Source organism: Pelobates fuscus, chromosome 12, assembly GCF_036172605.1.
Source record: "Pelobates fuscus isolate aPelFus1 chromosome 12, aPelFus1.pri, whole genome shotgun sequence".
NCBI lineage: Eukaryota > Metazoa > Chordata > Amphibia > Anura > Pelobatidae > Pelobates > Pelobates fuscus.
The window spans coordinates 131,761,661-131,776,633 of record NC_086328.1 but is presented as its reverse complement, the minus strand read 5'-3'; the positions used below and the strand labels follow the sequence as shown (position 1 = coordinate 131,776,633).

At 39.4% G+C, this 14,973-nt stretch overlaps 1 pseudogene; it reads left to right on the top strand.

Annotated features, from left to right (window-relative positions):
* Window positions 1-14,331, top strand: part of LOC134578565 (uncharacterized) — a 54,744-nt pseudogene extending 40,413 nt beyond the window's left edge.
* Window positions 14,332-14,973: the final 642 nt, after the last annotated feature.

Here is a 14,973-nt window from a genome sequence, read left to right as displayed (position 1 = left end):
CAGCCACTTTTACACCTGTGCGTTCAGGGCGGAGAGGAGTGCTTGTCCGGTGTGACTCTCTGCTTTCAAGCAAGTCAAACCCAAGACGGCGTGACACTGCCGTATCCGGGATGTGGAATAGTACCTGGGGAGCTGGGGGGGGTGCCGTTGATGTGGAGCAAGACGCAGCAGCAGAAGAGGACTCAGCCGAGGAGGTTATGGAAGAGGATGGAGTAGGAGGAGTAGAGGAGGTGGCAGCAGGCCTGCCTGCAAGTCGTGGCTGTATCACCAACTCCTCTGCAGGAGCATTCCATGCTTGGCAGCCGTCAGCAGGTTTACCCAATGCGCAGTGTAGGTGATATACCTGCCCTGACCATGCTTTGCAGATCAGGTATCAGTGGTCAGATGGACCCTTGCCCCAACACTGTGTGCCAGACATGCCATTACTTCCTTTTGCACAATCGAGTACAGGTTGGGGATTGACTTTTGTGAAAATACATTTCGTCCGGGTACCTACCACTGCGGTGTCCCAATAGCTAAAAAATTTTTGAACGCCTCAGACTCCACCAGCTTGTATGGTAAAAGCTGGCGGGCTAATAGTTCAGACAAGCCAGCTGTCAGACGCTAGGCAAGGGGGTGACTTTCTGACATTGGCTTCTTACACTCAAACATGTCCTTGACAGACACCTGACTGTGGGCAGATGAGCGGGAACTGCTCAAGGCGAGAGACGGAGTGACGGATGGTTGAGAGGGGGCAAGGAGGACAGCAGTGGTTGACGTGGCTGAAGATGCTGGACCAGGAGGAGGATGGCGGCTTTGAGTTTGTGTGCTGCTTGTACTCATGTGTTGATCCCATAGGCGTTTGTGATGTGCGATCATGTGCCTACGCAAAGCAGTTGTACCTAGGTGGGTGTTGGACTTCCCACAACTCAGTTTCTTTTGGCACAGGTTGCAAATGGCATCGCTGTTGTCAGAGGCAGACACACAAAAAAAATGCCACACTGCTGAGCTCTGCAATGACGGCATTCTGGTGGTGAACACAGCATGCGTTGATTGGCGTGCTGTCGGTCTTACCCTGGGTGCCGATGCATGCTGTCTGACTGTGCCACTAGCTCCTTGCGACGACCTCCCCCTGCTTCCAACTCGTCTCCTCCTCCTCCTCTCTGTCTCCCCATCTGAACTTTCGTCCTGTTCTTCTTCTCGCCGAGCGGGCACCCACGTGACATCCATGGACGCATCGTCATCATCTACCGCTTCACTTGTATCTGACAACTCAGCAAAGGAAGCAGCAGCGGGTACAACATCATCATCATCACACCGTACGTCCATGTGTGTAATGCTGCCTGCCTGAGATATATCCCTGTTATCTACATCCTCTGGCAATAATGGTTGCGCATCACTCATTTCTTCAAACAGATGTGTAAATAACTCCTCTGACATACCAAGTGAAGCGGCTGTGGTGCTAGTGTTGGTGGTGGTGGCAGGCGGGTGAGTGGTATCTTGAGAGGTGCCCGAAGCTAAGCTGGAGGAGGATAGTGCGTCAAGGTTCCGAGCGGAAGCTGTAGAAGATTGGGTTTCCTATGTTAGCCTGTCAACTACGTCCTCAGAACTTTTCAAGTTCAGGGTACGTGGCCTCTGAAAACTGGGCATTACTCTAGGGCAAAAGGGAATCACAGCACCACGACCACGATGGCCCCTGCGGGGTGGCCTGCCTCTGCCTGTCATTTATTTTTGGATTAGTGGTACTATGCGTGCAAGCTACTGTGCGACTAGATATGAATGGCACTGTGCAGTGGCAGAGGTTGGCAGAGTACACGCTGTAGGCCTGACACACCCGCTTGAAGACAACTAACTGCCATTCAATCTATAACAGTAAAAAAACATTTTTTGTTTTTAAATCAACGCTATTGTGACACCAGATATGAGTGGCAATGTGCACTTGCAGAGGTTGGCAGAGTACACGCTGAAAGCCTGACACCCGCTTTAAGGACACTGACTGCTATAAGCTTACAGTGAAAAACTTTTTTTCTTTTTAAAGGCACGCTATAGTGACACCAGATATGAGTAGCAAAGTGCACTTGCAGAGTTGGCAGAGTACACGCTGAAGGCCTGACACCCACTTTAAGGACACTGACTGCTATTAGCTTACAGTGAAAAACTTTTTTTCTTTTTAAAGGCACGCTATAGTGACACCAGATATGAGTGGCAAAGTGCACTTGCAGAGTTGGCAGAGTACACGCTGAAGGCCTGACACCCACTTTAAGGACACTGACTGCTATTAGCTTACAGTGAAAAACTTTTTTTCTTTTTAAAGGCACGCTATAGTGACACCAGATATGAGTGGCAAAGTGGACTGGCAGAGGTTGGCAGAGTACACGCTGAAGGCCTGACACCCGCTTGAAGGACACTGACTGCTATTAGCTTACAGTGAAAAACTGTTTTTCTATTTAAAGGCACGCTATAGTGACACCAGATATGAGTGGCAAAGTACACTGGCAGAAGCTGGCAGAGTACACGCTGAAGGCCTGACACCCAGACGCTTGCAGACAACTAACTGCTATTCAATCTATTACAGTGAAAAAAATTTTTTTTGTTTTTAAATGCAAGCTTAAGCTATTGTGACACCAGATATGAGTGGTGGCACTGGGCAAGTGGGCACAGTATCCACTGTGAGCCTGACACAGAAGCTGGCAGGCAGGCAACTGCAATTACATTACACAGAAAAAAATAAAAAAAAAGCAGACTGATGTTCTAGCCCTAAAAAGGGCTTTTTGGGGTGCTGTCCTTACAGCAGAGATCAGATGAGTCCTTCAGGACTGTAGTGGACACTGAATACCCCAGCCTAGCTATCAATTTCCCTATCAAATGAGCAGCAGCTACACTTTCCCTCCTCTATCTAAGAATGCAGCTTCAGAATGAATCTAAAATGGATGCTGTACAGGAGGTGGGAGGGTCTGGAAGGGAGGATCTGCTGCTAATTTGCTGGAATGTGTCTGCTGACTGTGAGGCACAGGGTCAAAGTTTACTCAATGATGACGAATAGGGGGCGGATCGAACCGCGCATGTGTTCGCCCGCCGTGTCGAACGCGAATACGCTATTTTCGCCAGGAACTATTCGCCAGCGAACAGTTCGGTACATCACTAGTGGTAAGGGGCAATCCTCAATTTCCTCATTGTAGCACTTAAAGGAAGTAATCTTAGATCACTTCATCCCAGCACTTGTGAATGGGAATCCGCAATGGAGTAGAACAGTCCACAGCAGCTATTGTGATTCCTGCACTGAATCTGGTCAGCCCCATTGTCAATGGACCCCAGGGAAGCCACCCCCACTGCTAGATATACACAGACTTGCAGAATAAGCCTCACCCTCATACAAATAATACAAACAGCCCACACAAACACACACACACAGTCCCCTCAAATACAACTGCACTGACAGTCCACATACACGCACACAACCCCAGAAGCTACCTCTCGCATGCAGGACCACAAGCAGCCACACACATACACACGCCACCAAACACACAATGTGACAGATCATCCAGACACACAATTCCACAAGCATCCCCAATACACAATACCACAAACTATCCATGAACATATACAATATAACAGCCCACATACACACAAATACAAAGCTACAAAGTAACTGCAGCACCAACAAATAACACAAGCAGAATTCAACAACATACATACACCTCAATTTAAAAAAATAGGACCGGTACGCCAAGTGACTTCAAGATCTCGTTTTGGCACAGTACTCCTAAAAGGTTGCCTACCTCTGATATAGGTGATATAGGGAAGACACTATTTAAAATTTGTTTATTTATTTCAATATCTGTTCTTAACCCCTTAAGTCCGGCGGACGTATATTTATGTCCTTTTAAAAGCGGCTCTAAACGCCGCAGGACGTAAATATACGCCCGCCGTTTTTTTTTTACTTACCCGGTCGCCGGTGGTCCCATGCCGGCGATCGCGGTTGGGGGGACTCCCAGGGAGCCCCCCCCCGAGGCAGATCTGCCTCCTCCGGTCCCTCCCGGTCATGTGAGAGTGAGGTCCTTGCGAGGACCTCACAATCACATGGCCGGTATAGCTGGCTCAGGCATTGCCAGCAGGGGGACCAACTGTAATGACAGTTGGTCCCCCTGCTGGCTGAAAATAAAATAAAATAATGTTAAATAAGTGTAAAAAAATTTTTTTATACTTAGATCATATATATATATATTATATATATATGATCTAAGTATATATATACACATATACATACACACACATACACCGTCTAGGTGTATTTTAATATTAATATATATATAATTATATATATATATATATATATATTAATATCAAATTACACGTAGACTGATACTGATTAAATATATATATAATTATTGTTATATATATATTTATAAATAATATAAAAAAAATAAATATGTAAATACGTAAAAAAATAAAATAAAATAAATAATTAAAATAAAATATTAAAAAATATATAGATGTGTTTTATTTCGTTCTAACTGTATTGTGATATTAATATATATATATTTATATCAAAATACACGTAGAACGAAATAATATATATATCTATATACATAAATATATACGTATATATCACTATATATATACCTATATATAAATAAAAATATTAAAAAAAAAATATATATATATATACACGTATATATACACATATGTATATATATACATATATTAATTCTACACATATATTTATGTAATAATTTTACATAATTAGGTATCCTAATTAATTACAATTAGCGGGACCTGCCTGACCACCCATGCCGAAAGTATAGGGAATTTAATTTGCTAGCACTATATTTAACCCTATAACTTTCCAAGACACCATAAAACCTGTACATGGGGGGTACTGTTTTACTCGGGAGACTTCGCTGAACACAAATATTAGTGTTTCAAAACAGTAAAATGTATTACAACCATGATATCGCCAGTAAAAGTGATGTTTTTTGCATTTTTCACGCACAAACAGCCCTTACAGGGACGATATTATTGCTGCAATACTTTTTACTGTTTTGAAACACAAATATTTGTGTTCAGCGAAGTCTCCTGAGTACAACAGTACCCCTCATGTACAGGTTTTATGGTGTTTTCAAAAATTACAGCGTCAAATATAAGGCTTGTGTTTAATTTTTTTCACATTAAAATTCGCCAGATTGCTTACGTTGCCTTTATGACCCTATGGTAGCCCAAGAATGAAAATTACCACTATGATGGCATACCATTTGCAATAGTAGACAACCAAAGGTATTGCAAATGGGGTATGTCCAGTCTTTTTTAGTAGCCACTTAGTCACAAACACTGGCCAAAATTGGCGTTTTTTGCATTTTTCACACACAAACAAATACGAACGCTAACTTTGGCCAGTGTTTGTGACCAAATGGCTACTAAAAAAGACTGGACATCGCTTATTTGCAATACCTTGGGTCGTCTACTATTGCAAATGGCATGCCATTATGGGTGTAAATTTATTTCCTGGGCTACTATACAGTCTCTAAGGCAACGTAACCAATCTGGCGAATTTCAATTTCAAATGTAACATGCTATATTTGACCCTGTAACTTCCCAAAACACCATAAAACCTGTACATAGGGGGTACTGTTTTACACGTGAGACTTTGCTGAATACAAATATGTGTATTTTATTGCAGTAAAATCAAACAGTATTATGACATTGACAGTTAAAATGTCATGTAGAACGAAAAAAATAAAAAAAAATCTTATTTTCTCCCATTTTTTTCATATTAAATTATGTTTCATAGCTAAATATTTGATATTAAATGAAAGCCCTGTTTCCCCTGAATAAAATGATATATAATAAGGGGGGGTGCATTTAATATGAAAGAGGTGAATTACGGTTGGACAGACATATAGCGCAAATGCCAGGTTTTGTTTACATTTTGTTTCGTTCACAACTTGTACATTTGGCTGCGGTGTTAAGGGGTTAATTGTTTTTATATTTGTGTAAACATATTTAGGTTGAAATAATTATTGACTTGACTTGTGTATAGTATAATAACAGATGGCTTTAAGATTTGTTTACATTATATATATATATTTTTTTAATTGTGATTTAATGTTAATTTAAAAATGTAAGCAATACATTGTGTGTACTGTTTTAGTTTTACTAATGTATGTGTATTTTTTTCTGACTTCAGTGTTAGAATCACTGCCACTAGTGTTTAATTAGATTAACAGCATCAGGTCAGCATCAGAACAACCAACAATCAAATGTAATATAGTAATTTCAAAGAAAAAAAAAATGATGATGTCTTAAGCAACGGGAGTTTATTAACTTTTTATTGTTACGTTTATTTTAACTACGCCTTTAGAGTGGATGAGCATTATATAAAGTAACCTTTTTTTGTCTTAAAAATAATTTTAGATTTGGAAAATGTTTAAAAACCAAATGAAGATTTTGATATCCATGTTTAGTATGCTAAAAAAATATATGACATTCACTGTAAATATGTAATCTGAAAATTGACTACGCACATTCAAATTGCAGTGCAGCCTAACATTACTGCTAATCCTCCCATTTTATAACTCGAATCAAACTTTACTCTTGTTTTTTTTTAACAATATAGTTCATTGATAAAGAATTAATGCAGGTTTCATTTTTTACTAGAGATAAAATGCCAACCGGTGGCCAGGAGCGGTTACTGCATGCGTGTCTATCAGAAAATCTTTTTTATCAACAGATCCCCGTCACAGCTCCCACAACGTCTGTGATGTGATTTTGTCTAATTAATATTTATAGGATATGCATATTTGTTGGGGGTTTTTTTTGCCCTTACCAATACACAAAGGGAAAAAATGCTTTGATTATCCACGAAACTGACCAAAATGTAAATAGTCCTACAGTACATCAATGTAATTTATGTTCTTCCCTTATGTTTGATAGATACGCTGTTTTGCCTTTTAAGAATACAGTTTTTACGGCGAGGAATAATCATAAACAAAAGGTACAGTCTTGCAATTATATATTCAGTCCTACCCAAGATCAAGTCCCGATACAAAATATACAGAGTGAATCTACGTTTGCAATCCTTGCGACAGAAGATAGAGTGATCGCAGACACAAATCTGAAACATTACAAAGAACATGTTAGATGTTTACAGATAAACATTAAAAATAAATAAAGACAATAGCATAGCATGTAGAATGTTAGCAATCTCTGGATCTTCGCAAGTAATACCCATCACATTTAATATATATTAAAATTACATTTCTCAGGTGAAGAGGTGCATGGAAATCACGAAAGTGGGTTAGAAAAAAAATATGATATAATTTAAATTAACTGATTCAACCTGTAGTTATCAATAAAAATGACTCCTGGGGCACGCAGGAATAGAAGACTGACAATTGGCATGCCTGATTAACTGTGGCAGTCTGTCGCTGAGAGCTTGGAGTTACTATGAACTTAAAGGGTTAAGGATGGAAAATCATATGTTGTTGCTATGCAAAAGTAGAGAACAGCAGGTTTTAAGAAAAAAAAAAAGAAAGAAATAAAAAGCTGATATATCACCCCCTTAAAAAGGTGAACTGTAGACTGAGCCAAAACGCAGTTGCTGACGTCCATCTCATCCCCTGAGAATCAATGATGTTTTTTTTGTGTGATCAATGTAATATTCCACTGCTAAATTTAGGGACTGTGCATCCTATGAAAATGGCACCTTACTATGACTAATTAGCAATAAAAAATGTGATTGTCTACAAGTTTAATTATTTAATCTCCAGGGTTTTGATTAAATTAAAACTCTTTGCCTGAAGGCAGAAACATAAACCCATACCTTCTGCTTTTTTTTCCCCTTTATCTAGAATTCTGCGGCAATCTGATATGAGATGGAAGATAACTGATTTTTATTTTTTATATAAAACAGACACAAAGACATTCCGAAAATGTATTTATTTTTTTTTGTGTGTGTTGTGCTGTTGTTTGGTTGCTCCTTGTGTAACTTGAGAAACGAAAAGCCCTAAAATGACAAAGATATAAAATGTACATTTACTCAAAGTCAACTCTATTAATATGTATAGGATGATAGGGATGATAGGATCTTGTTCTAGAAAGTCTTGTGGGTGCATGGACCAGCCTCCTGGCAGAGGTGGTGGGACTAATACATTGAAAAAGTTTAGTAATTTTTTGGCTGAAAATCTAATGACAGCTCTCTGATATATAAAATCTATACTTGTTAAAACGTCATGTAATTTTTCATGTCTTCGAAGGAGCTGTGCTCACTGGTCACCACCTCAATTTTCCAAATCATCTTGGCTGTTTTGATATGATTCATGAAGTTGGGTGTTTTTTATATATATTTATTTTAGATTGCAAGCTCACTGGTCATCTTGCTAAATGTATTGTATAAAAGTACTGTCATTGCTTTACTGTAGGGTCCTTTTGTATCAGTTTGTGTGTATTCTGTATAATTACCAATTTTCGATTTGCATAAATGATAAATTGCTCTAGATAGACGCGCTATATAAAAACTGTTAGATGAAAAAAATATAAATATTTGGCAATATTTGGTTTGTTAGAGGTAGAAAACAAACTGCAATGTGTTTGGTTCATTAGTAAATTCCAATTTGTCCCTAAATTTGTTGACCAAAGTTAATTTAAATGCAAATTCAATTATTTAATTTCAGTAACCCCCTTAGGCACCAAATAAAATCACTGTTTTAGCTCTTAAGTAGTTCATAATCACTCCTTTACTATTTTAGCCTGAATTTGGCAATTCGCTATTTAATTCACCAAATTTAAAGATTTGAATGTTTTTTTAATATAAAGTGATTTGTTGCAGTACTGAGAATAACAGTATATTGCAAAATCCCACTGCAATAATACTCCCTGTAATGTTTTGTGTATGTATAGAAACATCTGAGATTTAATGGTGAGCTGGGCACAAAAAAAGTAAATATGAAATTAGCCAGAAAATATGAAATTTGTAGAAATACTTTTAACTGGATTATTATTGCTACTGTAAATTCTAGACCTGGACAAAGTAAAACTCTACATGCAATACACATTTACAGAGAGTAGCTTCTCCATATCAAGGACCAAAAACACTGAGATTGTAAAGTGTTTGCACTCACATTTTGCAGAGCCTTTTACTTGCTCTTGGGTGGTGAAGTGGTTATTTCCTTTCTGGAATGTATCTCTTAAAATCAGACATTTGTAGAAGTGTTTCTTTAATTATTAAGAGTTTCCTCGTACAGGTATACAAATTTGAGTTGTTGCTTGGGTAGAGTATAGTTTTGAAATATATAATCAAGATATAAAAAAAATACAATAGCATGATTTATATTTACCTGGCATCAATAAACAAAAATGTATTGGGAGGGTTATTCATTAGAGCAGGAATTATCAGGAATTCAAAATGAATTGAAGGTGGATTTCGAATTTTAGGGAAAGGAGTCAAATTGGAAAAAATTCTACAAGTCAGCTATGATTTCAGATTTATTTACTGACAATTTACACTGTAGTCACTGAGCCTGAGTGTTTCCTCGTGTAGGTGTAACTTAGAGAATGCAGGAAATGCTATTAAAATAACTTTAATTTATATAAAAGAGACTTTGTAGAAATGCATAGTGATGCCATTTGCACATTTTCTTCTCAGTTACAGGGTTGAGTGAAGTTACCTGCCAAAAATGTTAAAGTCGTTTCTTTTATTTTCTGTAATTTCTTTTTTTTTCTCAATAATGTTGTGTTTTATCTCCATCCGGACAGACTTGTTTTCTTTCGTTTTCAAAACTATGATTATTTTAGATGTTATATAATGTGGAACCTCGGAACTCGAACGGTCCGTTCTCGATCAATTTGGAAGTCAAAATAAAATTTTCCCTAAAAAAAGTCTCGGTATGCGAATGATCCTCGGTACCCAAACACATCACATGGCATTCACCTCTATGGTAATCTCGTTGGTAAACGCATTGGTACCTTGTTAGTATGATGCATCACCATTCCCTCCTGTTAGGAAACAGCTCTCTTCTCTAAGCAAACATCCAAATTCTGTCAGCAGAGCTCCATTCAACCAGCAAATGCTCCATTCTGTCAGTAAACAGTTTTATTCAGTCAGCAGAGCTTCATTCTGTCAAGAGAGCTCCATTCAGTCTTCAAATACAGTTCCATTCAGTCTTTAAATAGAGTTGCACTTAGTCTTCAAATAGAGTTCAATTCTTGGAAAAACTAAGATGCAGGTGCCATGAATGAATACTCCACGGGACCGGCACAACATGAAGAGAGGAAATTGCACCTGTCGAGGGGCGACTAAAAATCATTGGGGGTTGGGGGGAGCCATAGAAAGTATTTGAGTAGACAGTAACTAGAGTGACAGAATATCTAAGAACACTCAATGAAATAAAAACTAAAATGGTTATATAAATACATTGGTAAAGTTTCACTTGTATCTAAGAGTGAAATATCTAAGAGATGGAGAAACCTCATTTTTTTATGCACCACTTGGCTGAGATAGGATACAATAGTCAGTGACAAGATGGAAAGTCTGTGCCACTATCGATCATGGGACATGCACATTTTCGAGTGACCTTTCATTGTGGCCAGCCTAAGGCACACCTGTGCAATAATCATACTGTCTAATCAGCATCTTGCTATGCCACACCTGTGAGGTGGATGGATTATCTCGGCAAAGGAGAAGTGCTCACTAACACAGATTTAGACAGAGTTGTGAACAATATTTGAGAGAAATAGGCCTTTTGTGTACATAGAAAAAGTCTAAGATCTTTGAGTTCAGCTCATGAAAAATGGGGGCAAAAACAAAAGTGTTGCATTTATAATTTGGTTTAGTGTATTAAAAAAAATTGGAAAAAAAAGGTGAATTTAATGCTTTCAAGATATATTACTTTGTTAACTTTAGAGGAAATGTTAAAAGAAATATTTAAAATCTAAACAAATGTAAGATTAATAACAGTTAATTACATTTTATTACGGTAAAATGAAGCACATTTGGAGCAATTAAATAATTTATTATTTGAAATGCGTCACATGGACTGCCTGCTGGTTCCTCCAGAGACCCACAAAAGCAAATTGTCTTGTTTGTTTGATAATAATCAAAAAACAAAGTACTGTATTATAAATACATAGTAAGTGAACAATCACACAGGGAGCAAAATGTATCACGTCTTATAGATTCTCCCCAGTTAACATTTTTTGCAATGTGATTCATCTCTTTGGACCAATAAATCTTTTGATTCATGCAATCATATTTTTCCATAGACTCTGAAGGCAGTACAGGGATTTAGTCACAAAATAACAAAGTGTAGAGAATTGAAAATTAAATTGTAACTAGTCAAACTTTGACAATCATCAAGTTTTTCCAAATCTGCATTTGTTTGCCTAACGTTTGCACTTTTATTTTTAATTCACTATAATCTGGTATTTAATGAATAAGATGTCACCATCTGATGTTATATCTATTGCTGTACTCCGGGCAGGAAGAGAGTGACGCACCCCACAAGCAGGGAGTAGGCTTTATGTTGATTGGATGGGAGGCGCATGGCCCCAGAATCATCACAGCATTAAGGTTAAGCTCAACGTCATCCAGAGTTATGCTCCAACTAATGATTCCGATGAAGAAGACAAGGATGAGTTTTACAATAGACTGCAGAAAATCGTAGAGACATTCTGAGCCAGAGAAATCGTCATCCTTATGGGAGACTTCAACGCCATCATTGGATCTGACAACACAGGACAACACAGGATCATGGGGATACATGGGCTGGGAGTGATGAACCATAATGGGGAGAGATTTGCGGAATTGTGTGCGCTAAACAACCTGGTCATTGGAGGTGGCATCTTTCCTCACAAGCGGATCCACAAAAACACCTGGGTACCACCGGATAGTGTGACAGAGAATCAGATTGACCACATCTACATTAGCAAGAAGTTTAGAAGACCCCTGCAGGGCGTTAGAGTTAGAAGAGGAGCAGATGTGGCGTCCGACCACGACCTAGTAGTAACCAGCATGCAGCTGAAGTTAAAAAAGAACTGAATGGAAACAACACAGTGTAGAGTGAAGTATGATGTCAGTCGCCTAAGGATCACCAGCATCACGGAGGAGTTTGGACTTTAGTTGAAGAACAAGTTTGAGGTGCTACATGAGCTGTACGAGAAAGAGGAAAGAAGTGGTGTACAGGCCAGCTGGCAGACAATAAAAGAGACACTGAGAACAGCCTGTCAAGAAGGGGTCGGAGCAAAAAAAAAATCACCACAAAGAGTGGATCACAGCTGATACCCTGTTCAAGATAGAAAAGAGAAAACAGAAGAAGTTGGCAGTAAACAACAACAACAGGAATAGGGCAGAGAAAGCCAAGGCCCACGTGGAATACGCAGAAGCCCACAGAGCAGTAAAGAAGATCATTAGGAAGGACAAGAAAGACTACATAGATGGACTGGCAGTGGAAGCAGAACAGGCAGCATACAACGGCAACATGAAACAGCTGTATGGAACAACTAAGAAACTGTCTGGGAAGTGCAGCAAGCCAGAACGGTTCGTCAAGGACAAGGAGGGAAAGGTCATCAAAGGACTAGCGCAGCAGATGAATAGATGGTCTGAACACTTTGAGGGGCTCCTGAACAGACTAGCACCACCAAATACACCAGACATCAACCCAGCCAATGAAGACCTCCCCATCAACTGCAGCAAGCCGACTAGAGAAGAGATCGGGAAGGCCATCACCCTGACGAAGAATGGGAAAGCAGTTGGACCTGATGACATACCAGTAGAGGCCCTGAAAGCAGATGTGAAATCATCAGTGGAGATGCTGTACCCACTCTTCGAGAAGATCTGGGAGGAAAAGAGATGTTGACTGACTGGAAGGAGGGTTATCTAATCAAGCTTCCAAAGAAAGGTGACCTCAGCATCTGTAACAACTACAGAGGTATCACACTCCTGTAAGTGCCAGGCAAGATATTCAACCAGATCCTCCTAGAGCAGATGATGGATGTCGTCAATCCACAACTACGAGATGAGCAAGCAGGCTTCCGGCAGGATCAATCATGCATGGACCAGATTGCAACACTGTGCATCATAGTCGAGTAGTCCAGGGAGAGAGTGATCTATGGAGGACAGCTTACCAACAGCTTCCAGGTGAAGACTGGAGTCCCACAAGAATGCTTGTTATCCTCATTCCTTTTTCTCATGGCCATTGACTGGATCATGAAGACATTCACCAGCGAACGCAGAAATGGAATCCAGTGGACCTTGTGGAGTCAACTAGATGACTTGAACTTTGCCAACGACCTCACACTTCTCTCCCACAGCCTGCAGCAGATGCAAGAGAAGATGTGTTGGCAGCTACATTAGCACAGGTTGGACTCATCATCCACAAGGAGAAGACCAAGATCCTTAAGATCGCTAAGAGCAACTTCAGCAACATCTACCCAATTACCCTGAATGGAAGTCCCCTGAAGGAAGTACAGTTCTTCACCCACCTGTTCAGCATTATCGACCAGCAAGGTGGAACAGATGCAGATGTCAAGGCAAGGATCAGCAAACGCCTTCATCCTGCTCAAGAACCTCTAGGCTCAACCCAACCACCATTAGGAACGTGCAGTACATTTCTAAGTTAAGACCAGAAACCAGCACAAACAGCACCACCACTAGAGCTCATCTGGAATAAAGAGCTGAAAGAATTATAATATGTATGATGTAACAAAGTATGGTGTAACTTAAGAATCTTTCATCTCAAAACTGTGAACTGACAGCATGTACATATTGTAACGCTTACTCTAAACAATGAACCATTTTGGAATGTAAATCTATACACATTGTAAAACCATAAAAATTAAAAAAAAAAAAAAAAAGAACCTCTAGGCTTCCAGAGAGCTAACCTAGACCACCAAGATCCAACTGTCCATTCAACTTCAATGTGAAGTCAGTACTGTTGTACGGGGCTGAAACCTGGAGGACAACCAAAACCACCAACAGAAGAATCCAGACATTCATCAACAGCTGCCTGAGAAGGATTCTCCACATTCGCTGGCCAGACACCATCAGTAACACCAGCCTACTGGAAAGGACCTGCCAACTTTCAGCAGAGCCAGAAATCTGGAAGAGAACATAGGTCTGGATAGGGCTTACCCTATGCAAACCGCTAACCAACATCACCAGACAGGCTCTCAGATGGAAGCCCCAAGGAAAGAGGAAAAGAGGCCGTCCAAGAAACATCAGACAAGACAACCTCGAGGCAGACAGACATCAAAAGGATGGGCTACACCTGGAGTCAACTAGAAAGAGTGGCCCATGACAAGAGTCTCTGGAGATCTACCTTTCGTGGCCCATATCCCGGGAGGGGTGGAGGGCATAAGTAAGTAAGTAAGTAATCTGATGTTATGATGGACGAATTCTCAAAAATGAATATTTTGTTACTTTCTTCTATGACTCTGTTAGTTTAGAAGGTCTTTGGCCAGGTTGTGGCCACCCTGGTGTCAAAAGAATATTGTGATTCATTAGGTCTACATAACTTCAAGCTTGACAAGCATAATGTGTTTATTAAATAGTTAAAATGTCCAGTGATCTTTCATATTTAAAAACATAAACAAGCCTGTTAAAATGGGCTACATCAGACAATCTGTAGCAGGTATTTCAAACTCAAGCCCATCCAGATGTTACAGAAATAAATTTTCCACAATTCTCTGAGTTGTTGGCCATCAATATCTGGGAGGCAGATTTTAAAAATTCTCTTATCTATAGAATGGTTTAGAATTTTACAAACACTTCAGGTACATAATTGTCATGTACAAATATACTTTTTTCTTTACTTTGTCATTAATTCATCATGAGTTGTCTTATACTTATTTCATAAATTCCATTATGCAACTAGAAAATTATGGTTTGAAATGCGTGGTAACAGTTTGGTCTGCTGACTAGTGTCATACATACATTGGCTACTGGTCTTCTAAGCATCTGCCACCACATTTGCATGTTGAATATAACAAATCCGATGCAGCCAC